The sequence below is a fragment of the Peromyscus eremicus genome, chromosome 1, assembly GCF_949786415.1.
Source record: "Peromyscus eremicus chromosome 1, PerEre_H2_v1, whole genome shotgun sequence".
Lineage (NCBI taxonomy): Eukaryota > Metazoa > Chordata > Mammalia > Rodentia > Cricetidae > Peromyscus > Peromyscus eremicus.
Genome location: NC_081416.1, coordinates 166,973,497 through 166,989,936, shown reverse-complemented (window position 1 = coordinate 166,989,936; position 16,440 = coordinate 166,973,497).

The window sequence follows — 16,440 nt, the reverse complement described above, 5'->3', positions numbered from 1 at the left end:
CACCCTGTGTGCTCATTGCTATGACACATCCTTTCTTCTCCCACCTGTGAAGCCACAGCCTCCCCTACATGGTGTAGCGATAACGCCCACGCTACCACCACCCGTTCACCATGAACGAGAGAGGGGCTGTGGATCGAAAAACAGAGACAAAAGTCAGCGGGTCATTCGCCTCAGCAGAATACTGAATGCTGTTTACTGAAAGAGGGAGGAAACCTTAAATACAGGCTTAAAGTACAATGGGAGAACCCCAGAGGGCAGAAGTTCACTACTGATGTTTACAATCTTGCATCTAAGCTGTTAGCGCCCAATATGCAGGATACACAAACAAGGAACTTCCCTTAAGCATTCAGGGGGGTGAAAACCGGCAGGGAATCATCAGCATAGTGAGGACATCTGGTCAAGGTCGGCAAGCAGGCAACAGCTACCCAAATTGGGAGGAGGCTAGGGCACTACAGGTCCCCCCTTTTTACTAAAAAATGAGCTTCTGCCTTAGGTTGCGTGGGACATCAGCAGGTCACCTTACCCAGCATGGAGACACCTGCCCAGGCCACACAAGTGCTCTTTCTTAGGTTGGTGAATGACCCCCAAGCATTACCCGTCTCTGAATACTCATTATCATACAGGCTCAACCACGTGAGCTGTAGTTAACTGCTGCCAAAGATCTCAAAGTGGCACTGGGCTTGCAATCTGTGCATTTGACACAGAAAAGACCAACAGAAGTCCTAACCCACCCATAGCCAGGAGGCTAATGGCAATTGAGCCATTCCCTTCCTTCCAGCCTTATGCAAATTGGAGTCCTCATAAGATGGTATCCCCAAAGCAAACGGAACTTGAATATTATAAATTTTATAACTTTCAAAGCCAATCGAAATTGAATTAAATTTATCATGCCCAATAGAATGAAAGATTAATTAAATGTGGTAGCTACTTATGCTGCCAGGGTCTCCATTGTGCTAGCTGTAGTAACCAATTATGAAATAGCAATCCCAGAAACAGTAGCAGCAGTGGCCGCCACTGCTATAACAGCAACAAGGCAGCAGCAATGTCAAGTTCTCTTCTGGAGTGTGTGAGCATCCACTGGCATGGACACAACTCCAGGAACATGACCCACCAAGGCCCATATTTCTTGATCCCAGCATGACTTAAGCTGGCAGCTCTGCAAAAGAACAACTAAGAACCATAAAGAAAAAACAGACAGCACACAAGGAGCAGAACTAATGGTCTCAATAATGGCTCCATTCAGGCTCACAAATTTTAAAGGTATCTTCATAGGCGGCTAGATGAATTTCAGGAGGCCATTAAATGTTGCACAGAGCCACTCCTGAAAAGTAGGTACTATACCAGCTTGAAGAGGATTGCAAAATGTGAAAAGGCTTAGCTGGCATGCTACTGTTAACAAATGCAGGTCAGTGACCTTCAGGGTTATCCTTAATCTCCAAGGTGTCTGGGTGACACATTCTCAAACATACTTGAAAGAGCAGTTACCATACATTACCTTCTGAAGAATCCAACCTCATGAATACAGTTCCTAGACTTACATTAATGCTTGCCAAGGCTAGCAGTATTGGGCTCTCAATCCCCATTGGCATCAGAAGGGGAGAGTTCTTCACGAAGGCCCAATAGGTCTTTTCCATGTTGGGATTCAGCAGCAGCCACAGGGCACACACAGTGCTCAGGAACCCAAAGAGGAACCTCATTGTCCTGCGGAAAGACACAAACAGATCCCCGGGCCCACACCAACACCGGATTGGGTCCCCTCCAAGTGCCAGTAGAAAGATCCTTCCATTGCACCAGAGGATGGCTTTGCAACAGGAGCCCTCCAGTGCTTATCTGCAGCAGATACTCCAGCAGAATCCACCAATAAAAAATTTAAAATATATAAAATAAGGGAAAGAAGAGAATGTGGAGAGGAGAGATGATCCCCTAGCTCCCCACTTTTTACTTTAGCAATATATGCTTTTAAGGTATGATGGCAGCGTTCTACTGTAGCCTGTCCTTGAGGATTATAAGGAATATCAGTCTTATTAACAATAGAAAAATCTTGGCAGAATTTTGAAAATCCCGTACTGCTGTAGGCGGGACCATTATCAGTCTTTATGCATTTTGGCACTCCCATGTAAGCAAAAGCATGAAGACAATGATTCTTTACATCTTTAACCTTTCCCCCTGAATGGGCAGAAGCAAAAATTAGAGAGGAATATGTATCAATAGACACATGGATATATTGTAATTTTCCAAAGGAAGGCACGTGTGTGACGTCCATTTTTCACACACGATTAGGTAAAAGTCCTTGGGGATTAACTCCCAAATGAGGAACAGGTAAAAATTCAGCACAAATAGGACATTATTTAACTATCTGGATGGCTTGTTCCCGGGTTATGCCTGTATGATAACGAAGAGATCCAGCATTAAGATGATAACGTTGACGCAACTGAGTAGCCTTTTCAAAGGCAGAACAAACTAATGTGACAGCCATACGAGTAATGGCATCAGCCCTCTGATTACCTTCGCTTAGAGGTCCAGGCAATTGAGTATGAGCTCTAATATGGCCCACATAAAGGTTATGTGAGCGGGACCATATAAGTCCTTGCACTTGCAATAAATATTCATGAATGAGAGAAATGGATGGTATGTAGGCTGCTGTCTCCAAAGGCATAACTGCATGTGCCACATACTGGCTATCAGTATAAATATTTACACTCTCATCAGAAAACATCTGTAAAGCAAGCAACAGTGCCTGTACCTCTGCCATCTGGGCAGAAGTGCCCTGGACTTTCATTCTCTTTACTATGTTACCAGAAACTACCACAGCAAAACCACGTGAAATGCCATCAGTAAATACCACACAGGCCTGAGGAATAGGAGTCATCTGTACTATCTTGGGAAATATAACAGGATCCAATTTAAAAATTTTACACACATCATTGGAGGGGTAGTGAGTATCAAAATGACCCTGCATGGAGCATGTCAATATGGTCCAATCATTATTATTAGCTTGCAACCATGCTATTTGAGACTGGGTGTATGGGGTCACCACAATATCTGGCTCCTTACCAAATGTTTGAACACTGATCTTGATTCCCTTAAATATAATCTGAGCAACAGCCTGAGGATAAGGAGTAATGGTTTTTGCTGGAGAAGCTGAGGAATGTACCCATAGAATAGGACCTGTTTGCCAAAACACTCCAGTAGGTGAATGAGAAAAACAAAATATCAAATACAATAAGGGAGGAGAAAGATCTATATATTGCACGTGAGCCTGTTCCAGGGCCTCCTGCACTCGTTGTAGGGCTGTATGCCCTTCATCTGTTAATTTACAGGGAGATAAAGGGTCAGGGTTGCCCTTTAAGACATCATACAAAGGACAAAGTTGACCTGTTGGAATCTTTAAAGTGGACCGAAGCCATTGAATATTTCCCAGAAAGGTTTGGAAATCATTAAGTGTGCATAGCTGATCCATATGCAGAGTAATCTTTTGTGGACGTATGCTTGTGCGTAACAATTCATGTACTAAATAATGATAGGGAAAGGATACCTGTACCTTTTCTGGGGCTATCTGTAAATTAGCCAGGCTAAGAACCTCTTGTAATTTAGAAAAGGCATCAAAAACAAGGTGGTTTTTTTTTTGTTTTTGTTGTTTTTTTTGTTTTTTTGATTTTTTTTATCTTTAGCTGTATCCATATAAGTCAATCACAATTAAATGTCAATGTTAGGAATTGCCAGAGGGGCAGGCAAGCCAGGCTGTGTTGCTCCCATAGAAGCATGGTTTTACTTATAGCTCTAAGATCCTGTAATAGCCTCCATTTTCCTGACTTCTTGTAGAGGCCAGTTGGGATGTCAGGATTCTTGTGAAATTATAGATATATCCAGTACCAGAATCCAATAATCTTTTAATCTCAATCCCATATAATTTTATTTTTAATTTAGGCTGCTTATCATTGATAAGTGTTTGTCAAAACACCTTTTCTCCTGTACTTCCAAAGCCTCTAGTTTTACATATAGGCACCATTTTGTATTTAAAATATGAAAGCAATAATCATTGAGCAATTCTATCACCAGCTTCTATTTCCATGGTCCTTTTTACATATACCAATTATAAAATCATTAAATACAATCTCTATAGGATTTGAAGAGGTAACTTTAGGTAATACTCTTGAGTATTTTTATAAAATCTTAAAAAGAGAATCCTTCCTTATAGATTTCAAGTAACACATTAGCACAAATAGCTAATTATTAACAATGTGGACCAACAATTTACCTGTATTTTATTTACTGGAAAAATAATTTTGTAACCTCTTTATCAGTAAGAGATTATTTTTTATGGGTTTATTTTAGCAATAACATTATTTAATAAGCTAATAACCCAATCCATTTCAGGTGTTATATTTCTATAGAATTTCCAAGAATTTCTAGAAAGCAACTTAAAGAGCAGAGCCAAATTTCCAGTAATGATCAACAGACAAGACCATACCTAACATATAGTTCAAAATTATGAATTCTGTTCCTTTAATTTATCTACCATGAAAATCCAAACATTCATCCAAACATTTATTAAGACAATCAAAAGAACAGAAAATCCTTTATACAATGAATGATTAATATCCCTGGAAATTCAAACAGCATTGACTTAGCATTCCATGTCCTGACCAAAACCATTTTTCACCAGAAGTTGGGCCCCTTTTAAACTTTTAGCGCCTGTCCCTCCCCAGGCCTCTGCTCCCTTGGCCGCCTGCGAGTCCGTTCCCCTCATTGGCCTCGAGGCTCCGCCTCCCGCCTGCGTGTACCTGTCTGCCTACCACTCTGGGCCATCTTGAACGCGCTGCATGGGCCTTTGTCCGCCAGGCTTTCTCTAACTCTCCTGAAGGGAGTACTAATAATGAGTTATTCCCACCATAAGGGAAAAAACAGAAAAACATTTCCCATGAAGGGATCCTAAATATTGAATTATTCCTACTCTGAGGGAAAAATGAACATTTAAACCAAAATTAAGCAAACAGACAGCAAAACTTGAACCTCTGGGCTTGCTTTCTTGTTCATCCAGCAGCAGTGAGGCCTACCTGCTGATTCTTTGTAATTCAGATGCTGCCACTCTGAACTGGCAGGCAGACCAAGCTCAGAGTTTTAGCTATCCTGAAACTTTTTAAATTGGAAAGAGCCTTTTCTCCTCCATTACCACTGGGAAGAGGCTTTTCTCTTTCCTTCATCCTTACTCTACAGGAGCCTAAAAATCTTTAGGCTTAGTTTCAAAATTTTTCTCCTTTTTACCGGGAAAATCCTTTTTTCTTGATTAAAATTTTCTCCCTTTTCTAACGGGAAATTTCCTTTCCTTCCCTCTTCTCTATTGGGAAGATTTCCTTTTTTTTATTTTCATGAAATCTTTAGCTGTCTTGCCCTATCTTAGCTTCAATGCCTTCCTGCTTCAGCAGTCCAATTAACTGACTGTGAGCTAGCTGCACCCATTTCAATTCACCTTCATTTTTTCTTTTTTCTTTAAATTGCTGGCCAGCCTTACCTTTTGGGTGTCCATCAGTAATGTCCCTTCTTTCTCGGATCTCGGTGAGACCTCAATTCGTAGTGATAACACCCGCACTACCACCACCCGTTCACCATGTCCGAGAGAGGGGCTGTGGATCGAAAAACAGAGACAAAAGTCAGCGGGTCATTCGCCTCAGCAGAATGCTGAATGCCGTTTATTGAAAGAGGGAGGAAACCTTAAATACAGGCTTAAAGTACAATGGGAGAATCCCGGAGGGCAGAAGTTCACTACTGATGTTTACAATCTTGCATCTAAGCTGTTAGCGCCCAATATGCAGGATACACAAACAAGGAACTTCCCTTAAGTATTCAGGGGGGTGAAAACCGGCAGGGAATCAGCATAGTGAGGACATCTGGTCAAGGTCAGCAAGCAGGCAACAGCTACCCAAATTGGGAGGAGGCCAGGGCCCCACACATGGTACCAGAGAAACACAGCCACAGCAGCAGCCCTGGAGAGACTAGGGCCCAGATGAGAAGAGAGGCAGCAGGTCTACAATCCCAACACTCCAGAGGCTGAGGCAGGAGGATCTGGAGTTTCAAGCTAGCCTGCAGGTGAGATGCTATTTCAAAACTCAAAACCAAATCAATCAAGTGAAACAAACAAACAAAAAAACAGAGCAAAAGTTTCTCCCCTCCCTGTTAAAACCACACAAGTGAAAAGAAGGCCGACAGAGACAACTATTTACATATCTTTATCAGTTTTATAGGTTAGCAGTATGTACGTGGTTTGAAAGATCCAGTCCTGGAAAATGTGGTTTGTTTACATGTGAGATGAATCAATAATGTTAATATACATATACTTTTGAGGACTGAACCTCAGGTTTCATGAATGCAAGCACTCTACCGACTGAGAGTCACCAGCCCCAGATGCCTGTGTCTTGATTGTTTTGCCTGTATTTTCTTACAGTTTCACAGTTTCAGGTCTCACATTAAAGTCTGTGCTTCATTTTGAATTGGTTCTTGTGCAGCATGATATGGATCTAGTTTACTTTTTGTCCATGTGACTATCCAGAGCACTACTGGTGAGAGAGGTTTTTCTCCAAAAATTTTTTTTTTTTTTTTGAGACAGGGTTTTTCCATGTAGTTTTGGTGCCTGTCCTGGAACTCATTCTGTAGACCAGGCTGGCCTTGAATGCACAGAGATCTGCCTGGCTCTGCCTCCTGAGTGCTGGGATTAAAGGTGTGTGCCACCACCACCCAGCCGTTTTTCTCCTAATGTATGTTTGTTGTTATTGTTAGGGGTTTGAGAAAGGGTCTCTATCTAATGTATCTCTGGCTGTCCTGGAACTTGCTTTATAGACCACATTGATCTTGAACTCACAGAGATTCCACCTGCCTCTGCCTCCTGAGTGCTAAGAATAAAAGTGTGAGCCAGCTTCCATGCCCTGTGTAATGTATGTTTTTGACACCATTGTCAGAAATGAGGCAGCTGTAGCTGTGTCCGTTCATTTCTGGATTTTCTGTTGTATTTCTTCCTTGCATTGTAAGTGAAGTTTTCCTGTCCTGACCGCCTGTTCCCAAATACCTGGCATCTACTTCCCAAATAATTGACTCGGAGGCTAATATAAATTATAAATGATTAGCCAATAGCTCAGGCTTGTTACTAGTTAACACTTACACTTTAATCAACCTACATTTCTATTTATGCTTTGCCACCTGGTTCATGGCTTGTTACCTCGTTTTCACACATCTTGCTTCCTCAGTGGCTGGCTGGCTGGCTTTTCCCCATCATTCTCAGTTTGGCTTTCCTGCCTAACTTCCTGCCCAGCTACCTGACTGTCAGCTTTTTATTAACCAATGAGAACAATATGTGTTCATAGTGTAGAAAAAGATTGTGCCCCTGCCATCTCTATTGCATAGTTTGTGATCAAGTAATGTGATACCTACAGGTTTGGGATTGCTTTGGCTATTTAGGATCTCTTGCACTTCTCTGTGAACCTCAAGACTGCTTCTTTTTTTTTTTTTTTTTTTGGTTTTTCAAGACAGGGTTTCTCTGTGTAGCTTTGCGCCTTTCCTGGAACTCACTTGGTAGCCCAGGCTGGCCTTGAACTCACAGAGATCCGCCTGCCTCTGCCTCCCGAGTGCTGGGATTAAAGGCGTGCGCCACCACCGCCCGGCTTCAAGACTGCTTCTTATGAGATTTTTTTGGTTGTTGTTCTGTGAAGAATGCTGTACAAATTTTGATGTGATTGATTCAAATGTGTAGACCAGAACCAAGAGCAAACTCAGATTCCAGTCCCTGCCCTCTCCTTCCTGTTCGTCTTCTCTATCCAAATTGCTGGTTTCTCTATGGCCAAGTCCAATCAGCTCCCCTGATTCAAGGTATAACTTTATTGGGCAGTCTCCAGAGTGTCAGAATGTGATCAAAATATTCCACAACACTGGTTTTGGTACCTGAAAGGGTACCCAGGCTTTTCAGGAGTGCTAGAGTTACCACAGAGTCATACCATACTGCAAGGTCTTACTAGAATTATTAAGCCAAGACACAAAATGGCTGCCTCTGAGTGGGAACCAGAGAGAGCAATGAGTTGAGCTGGGATGGTGATTTATATAAGGTGAGCAGGAGCATGAGCACACAGAGGTGGAAAAATACAGCAACTGTGGCTGAGTCTTGGAAGGTGGGGTTGGGAAAACTCTGTAAAATTTAGTTCTGGAGTTAAGCAAATGCCAGGGCCTTAGTAACTTTCCATTTGCCCAACAGTATCTTTCTACCTCTTGTCTAGTTAGCTGGTCATTGAGTTTTTAAAAAAAATTTAATGTATTACTATTGTGTGTCTTCCTTCCTTCCTTCCTTCCTTCCTTCCTTCCTTCCTTCCTTCCTTCCTCCTTCCTTCCTTCCTTCCTTCCTTTCTTTCTTTCTTTCGATAGGATCTCACTATGCAGTCTTGGCCGGCCTAGAACTCACTATGTAGACCAAGTTGATCTCAAACTCATAGAAATTAGCCTCTTGAGTACTTGGATTAAAGGTGTGTGTCACTATGCCCAGCTATTATTACTGTGCAAATACATGTATGTGCATGATATATGTCATAATATGTGGGTGGATGTCAGAGTAGAGTTAGTTCTCTTCTACATGTATGTGGGTTCTAGGATCAAACTCAGGTTGCCAGGTTTATGAGGCAAGTGCCCACCCTTTGAGCCACTTAACTAAACCCCCAATCATTCAGTTTTTATTTTGTTTTGTTTTTTTGAGATAAGGTCTCTCTATGTAGCCCTGCTGTCCTAAAACTCCTGTGTAGACCAAGCTGACCTTGACCTCATAGAGACCTGCTTGCCTCTGCTTCCCAAGTGCTGGGATCAAAGATGTAGGGCTCTATGCCTGGCTCCCAATCATTCAGTTTTGACAATCCTACTTTATCCATGTCTCTGGACTTGTCCAGTCCTCCCTTCATCCTCAGACTACCAAACTGGTTTCTTTCTGTAGATCACAACACCAGGGTTGCTTCTGATTGCATCCCCTGCTTCCAGTTTAATGTCATCATCCCTAACTCATTGTCTACAATGTAGGCACACAGTTTTGGTGGTGTTTTGCTGTGGGATGTATGGCAAATGTGTTGCTGATTAATCAATAAAACACTGATTGGCCGTTGGCTAGGCAGGAAGTATAGGCGGGGCAAGGAGGAGAATAAAGCTGGGAAGTGGAAGGCTGAGTCAGAGAGACACTGCTAGCTGCCACGATGAGAAACAGCATGTGAAGATGCCGGTAAGCCACGAGCCATGTGGCAAGGTATAGATTAATGGAAATGGATTAATTTAAGCTATAAGAACAGTTAGCAAGAAGCCTGCCACGGCCATACAGTTTGAAAGCAACATAAGTCTCTGTGTTTACTTGGTCGGGTCTGAGTGGCTGTGGGACTGGCAGGTGAGAGAGATTTGTCCTGACTGTGGGCCAGGCAGGAAAACTCCAGCTACAGTGTTTTTTTTATTACAGCCTTTTAGTAGTTTTCTATTCCCACAGAATGCATTTTCATCTACTTAGCTTAACTCCCAAGGATTTCATTATGTCGTAATTTAGGAGATCTCACTCTCCAGCTTTTTCTTTGCCAACTCCTTCCTCACCCTACCCTATTCTTAGGGCTGTAGCCTCATCTAAATGACTTTCCCTTAAATATCCCTGCTCTGTACTGTGCCTGAGTCCTTGGGCATCTGTGTGTCTAGAGCACTGCTTTCTCACTTTTATTTCAGCTGCTGGTCAGGTGTTGCTTTCTGTATCACTTCTGTGGTCCTGTAGAAGTAGTCAGCATTGTCCTCCTGTCTAGCACTTGCCATACCCTCTGGGACTGGAAAGTGGATGAGTGAGCTGTCAGCATCTTATAGGCAGGAACTCCATATTCCCTGTGGAATCCTGTGGCCTAGACCAAGTCTCTGTTGCATAACTGATGCTCACAGCATTAATATACTTGTGATACCAGTAAGGGACTGTCGCTTCTGACAGGTTTCTGATTAAGCAGCTGAGCAAAAGGTGCAGAGTTGGTGGCAAGAGAGAAGAAATGAAGCTCAATGCCTTGATATTAATTTAAAATTGTTTTGTTAAAACAAACATTCAGGCATTTGTAATCCTATAGATATACTATGGATCTTAAATGATTTTTTTGGGATATTTTAGCTGTCATAGTTTGAATGTAATTGGCCCCCATAAGTTCATAGGGAGTGGCACTATTACAAGTTGTTGCCTTGCTGGAGTTGGTGTGGCCTTGTTGGAGAAAGTGTGTCACTGTTGGGGTGGGTTTTGGGATCTCCTTTGCTCAAGCTTTGCTCAGTGTGACACTCAGACCACTTTCTGTTGCCTGCAGGTCAAGGTGTAGCACTTTCACTGTGTCCTCTAGCACCATGTCTGCCTGCAATCCACCACGTCACACCCTGATGATAATTGTCTAAACCTCTGAAAATATAAGCCACCCCAATTAAATGTTTTCTGTTATAAGAGTTGCAATGGTCATGGTGTCTCTTCAGAGCAATAGAAACCCTAACTAAGGAAGAATTTGGTACCAGGGACTGGGATATTGCTGTGATTGACCTGATAGTGCTTTTGTTTGGAGTAATATGGCGTTTGAGAGTTTGGGTTAGGAAAGCAATGGAATTCTTTTTTTTTTTTTTTCTGGAGCTGAGGACTGAAACCAGGGCCTTGTGCTTGCTAGGCAAGCGCTCTATCACTGAGCTAAATCCCCAACCCCCGCAATGGAATTCTTCAAGCACTGCTTAATGGGCCAGACTAGTAGGAGCATGGAAAACATTGGTGCTGAGTTATTTGAACTGTAGGAGCCTGGCTCAAGAGATTTCAGAGGAGAAGAATATTAATACATGGCCTAGAGATTGTTTTTGTGATATTTTGGTAAAGAATGTGGCTGCTTTTTGCTCTTGTCTGAAAAGTCTGCCTGAGACTAGAGTGAAGAATTTTGGATTAATTCCATTGGCAGAGGAAATTTCGAACAGCCTAGTACTGACTCTGTTGTGTGGTTATTACTGGTCACTCTTATACAGATTTATGATGAAAAAGAACAAGCTGAGCAAGGAAAAACAAAAAATGTACAATTTGAGGAGAAAAGGAGCATCAGAAAGTGGAATGGAGCTAATTCCTGTGTTCAAGGAGATAAACAGACTAAGAAATGGAATAAAGGGAGTAGTGACCTCAGGGCAGATCCCACCCAGCTAAGTTTCCAACTGGTGAAAAGGAATTAAAGAACAGCTTAGCCATATTGTTATACACTGTTAACTCTTCATATCTTACAAGAATAAGTTTCTGTTTTCTAAGCCTAATGTGTCTTGCAAACCAAGTTTTTCAACCTATTCTGAACTTGTCACCCGTGATGTATACCCACCCCTTTGCCTTGTTAAACTCCTGAACCTGCGATATATGACTGCCCTTTTGCTTAACCAAAATGTGTCTTCCCTGATACCTTGAGGACTTTCCTTCCACATGGTGGATTCTTGCACTTATCTACCCACAGGCAGCAGCCCTGAGCCCTGAGTCCCTCGCTCTTCTGTCCAGGTGCTAACAGTCCATTATCTCTACAGTTGTTTTCTATCAACCCTAACCCTTCCCCATAAAAGGGACCTCAAAGCAGGGTGTGTTCCCAGCACTGGGAAGTCAGAGGCAGGTAGATCTCTGTGAGTTTGAGGCCAGCCTGGTCTACAGATTCAGTTTCAGGACAGCCATACTTAGACATTGAAGGAAACCATCAAAAACAGGAAGTTGGTGAAGGTGTAATTGAACAAGGGGGCCACGTTCCAGCCCCAGTAAGCAGCAGAACTTGATATCTTCAGCTATGTGGTTCTGGAGTTAAGGATAGAAGAAATGGGCTATGGAATTTGCCTTCTCAACTAATGAAAGCAACTGAGGCTAGGCGTGTGTCGGGAGTGTCCCTGAATGGAGGCCCAGAGAAGCCATTGTGTGAAGCTGTGAGGGAGAAGCCTGAATTGCCTTGGAGACCCCAAAATGTTGGAGATGCCAGAGCCATGGGATACCTGCTGAGAAGAGCTGCTAACAGGGAGTGGAAATAGTCCAAGAGAGAGAAGTGTGTTGTAGTCAACAAAGCTGAAAGGAGTTGGAGATCTGATGAGCAGTTTGACATGACTTAGAGATGCAGAGTTTGGAGTTTTCCCAGCTGATTTTCAGTCTTGCTTTGGGTCAATTTCCGCACTATGCTCCCTTCCCTATGTTTTGGAATGGTAATGTATATCCTGTGCCATTATATGTTGAAAGTATGTGATTTGTTTATTTTTATTTTTTATAGGTGATTACAGTTAAGAGATTGCATGAATCTCAGAAGAAACTTTGAACTTTGGACTTTAAAACATTGTTGAGTCTGTGATAGAGTTTTGAAGTTGGACTAAATACATTTTGCATTTTGATATTGTTACAAGCTTATGGGGCTTATGTGGAGGCCAGGGAGTGGAATGTGGTAGTTTGAATGTTATTACCCCCCATAAGCTCATAGGGAGTGGCACTATTAGGAGGTGTGTCTTTGTTGGGGTAGATATGGCCTTGTTGGGGGAAGTGTGTCACTGTGGGGGTGGGCTTTGAGGTCTCCTGTTGTTTTGGTATTTTCCTCTTTTGAGGGGGCTGCCACTCAGCTCCCAAATAAATCATACATGGAGGCTTATTTTTTACTTATTAATGCCTGGCCTTAGCTTGACTTAGTTTCTAGCCAGCTTTTCTTAACTTATCCCAGATACCTTTTGCCTCTGGGCTTTTCCCATCCTCTTACTTCTGTAAATCTACTCTTTTTTTTTTTTTTTAAAGATTTATATATTTATTATGTATACAGTGTTCTGTTTGCATGTATCCCTGCAGGCCAGAAGAGGGAGCCAGATCTCATTACAGATGGTTGTGAGCCACCATGTGGGTGCTGTGAATTGAACTCAGGACCTCTGGAAGAACAGCCAGTGTTCTTAACCTCTGAGCCATCTTTCTTTAATCTGTGGCTTGCTGTGTAGCTGGGTGGCTGGCCCCTGGAGTCCTCCTCCTTCTCTGGCTGCTAGATCTCTTTCTTTCCAGATTTCTCCTCCTATATATTCTCTCTGCCTGCCAGCCCCACCTATCCTTTCTCCTGCCTTGCTATTGGCCAGTTCTTTATTAGCGCATCAGGTGTTTTACACAGGCACAAAAGTAACACAGCTTCACGGAGTTAAACAAATGCAGCATAAACAAAAGTAACACACCTTAGAATAATATTCCACAACAGCCTCCTTTGCTCAATCTTCCCTCAGTGTGACACTCAGACCACTTCCTGCAGCCTGCACGTCAAGATGTAGCACTTTCAACTTCTTCTCCAGCACCATGTCTTCCTGCATGTCACAATGTCACACCATGATGGTAATTGACTAAACCTCTGAAAATGTAAACCACTCCAATTAAATCTTTTTTCTTTATAGGAGTTTCTGTGGTCATGGTGTCTCTTCATAGCAATAGAAACCCTAACTAAGACAACAGCTAAATTTATACACCAGCTAGCTGGCACAGCCCTTATATAGACTTTCAGATTTTTTTTTCTTTCATGAGTTTTATTGAGATATAGTCCATTTCCCATAGATTCACTCACTGGAAATGTGTGACTTGTAGAGCTTATGTCTAGGGCTCTGCAGCTACCATCACAACTGATTTTAGAACACTTGTGTTCCCTTTACAAGAAACCTCAATGCTCCTTATTGCTCTTCGCCCTATCCTGCTCTCCAGACACCCCTGGGATTACTAACCTACCCTCTGTTCTAAGAACCTGTCTCTTTTAAATCCTGGATGTTGTGGCACTGGCCCATCATTCCAGAGGCATGAGCATCTGACATACAAAGTCATTTTCAGCTCCACGAGGAGTTCTGAGGCCAGCCTGGGCTACATAAGACATTGTCTCAAAAATAAATGAACAACAACAAAAAATGTGTACCTGTACACATATGGACACGTTTGGACACGCACACATTTACACATCTACATACACCAAATAGCCAAACCTCATAAAAATGTGCCTATTTCTAGTATTTCATATAAATTTGATCGTGTAAGATATGGTCTTTGTGATTAGATTATTTCACACACTGTTGTATTGTAAAGTTCGTCTGTGTTGTAGCAGATATCAGCACTTTTTTTTTTTGTCTTGAAATAGAGTCACAGTATATGGTCCAGAATGGCTTTGAACTCATTATACATGTTCCTCAGGCTGGCTTCAAATTCTCCATCCTCTTGCATTAGCTCCTTCTCTTGCTACATGAGACAGTCTCATGTAGCCAAGGTTGGCCTGCAACTCACTCTGTAGTTGAGGATGACCTTCAACTCCTAATCCTCCTGCCTCAGTTCCTCAAGTGCTAGGGTTACAGTCATGCACCATAACACCTAGCTTTATTACCTTGTATGGATGTAGTATATTTTGTTTATGCATTCACCAGACTTCTGGAGGGACCCTATAGGGGGTAGCTACCATAGAGGCAGCTAGGAGCAGTTTGCCTCTCAGAAATCCTGAAAATGTAGTATGCAGCTCAGGGTTGATTTGGCTGTGCTCAGTTCAAGTTCCATCTCTGCAACAAAACTGAAAACACAAATTCAACAGACAATAGAAGCAACTGAAAAAGACATGCAACAACATAATCAGGGAAGTCAAGATGAACTCAGACACGTGGTGGCCACCTTCATTCACACACCCAAACCAGAAGGACAATAGATCCTCCCCTCTTCCCTGGAGACTGGGTCTATGATCGCATCCAGTCTCACCTTTTGTCTTACCAAATGTCTGGACTCTAAAACAGAACAGAACAACTCATTGATTGGCCCAAGTTTCAGAAGCACTTTGGTTGGCAATTCTCACTTTCATTTTGTTTTCAATTTACAAATTGGGGCAGTTGTAGTCTGGGGTCTCTGGGCCTGTCAAGTCTGCTTTGGACTTGCTTCCTCTGGACCCTGTCCCCTACTAGCAACCTTTAATTTGTGGTAGCCTTGCTGTCTGGGCTCTCTAGGACCTATTAAGTCCACCTTGGACTTGCTCCCTCTAGGGCCTATCTCAGACCCCTATCCCTGAGTATGAGGTCCCTCAGGGATCTTACTGGGGCCTCCAAATGTTATGGAGTTTGTGACCCTTGGGAAAAGATCATAGACTCAATCCATTTATAATTAAAGATTTATTGAATTGCTGCTAGCAGGATAAACAGTCTCTGAGCCAAATTTGAGATTGCCATGAGACGGGTGTGTGTGTGTGTGTGTGTGTGTGTGTGTGTGTGTGTGTGTGTGTGAGAGAGAGAGAGAGAGAGAGAGAGAGAGAGAGAGAGAGAGAGAGAGAGAGAGAGAGAGAAGGATTTTTAAAGGCAAAAACTAGAGGAAGACCTTCAGTATCTACTCAAGCAAGCAAAAATTGGTCTTTTCTGCCAAGTTAAGTGCTTAAGGCAACTCAAAACAATCTTTGGTTATCTATGTAAGCAAGTAGTCATATCCTAACAAGTAGTCACAGCTATACATTTTTGGATGGGGTTCACTGAGTCGTGGTTACTGAGAATGTCTCTTACAGGGACTGAAGTCAGAGACCAATGGCTAGTGGGTACCAAGATGGATGTCTATTATAAAATGGAGTTTCTTTAGTTGTCAAAATGCAAGTAAAGTAGTCACCTAAGGAGCAAGGGTTAAATGTTCTATGTAAGACAGTGAAGGTACAATGGTCTTTTTCATTATTATTATTATTTTTTGGAGACAAGGTTTCTCTGTGTAGCCCTAGCTGTTCTGGAACTCACTCTGGAGACCAGGTTGGCCTTGAACTCAGAGATCTGCCTGCCTCTGCCTCCCTAGTGTTGGGATTAAAGGCTTGTGCCACTACTGCCCAATGGTCTTTTTCATTATTAGTGTGGGAAGATTTAGTGTCTTGTTTCTGCCTGTTTCCACTCTTCTCCTTTGAACCAAATAGGGCTTGTGGATGGAGCTATCTAGGAAAGCTCCTATTGGGGGTGCTGGTCTCCTCAAGCTCCTGTCAATATTGCATTCTTCTTCAGTCCTATGTAAATTAACATAAGGAAATTAACATAATAAAGTGTGAGGTATAGGAGGGTTCCCATCAGATTCTCTTTACAAATATATCATACCCAGATAAATGTGGGTACCCTAAAAATAGTTTTATGAGTAAATGTATCTATTTAATTTTTTGTTACATTTATTTACTTACCTATTGTGTGTAATGTAGAGATCAGAGGACAGACAACATTCCAGAGTTGGTTCTTTCTCTCTACCATGTGGGTCCCAAAGACCAAACTCAGGTCAAACTTGGTAGCAAGTGCCTTTATTCCCTGAGCCATCTCGTGGGCCTTCTAAACCTATTTAAAGTTCGTTTGTCAGCTGGGCGGTGGTGACACACACCTTTAATCCCAGCACTTGGGAGGCAGAGGCAGGCGGATCTTTGTGAGTTCGAGGCCAGCCTGGTCTACAGAGCGAGATCC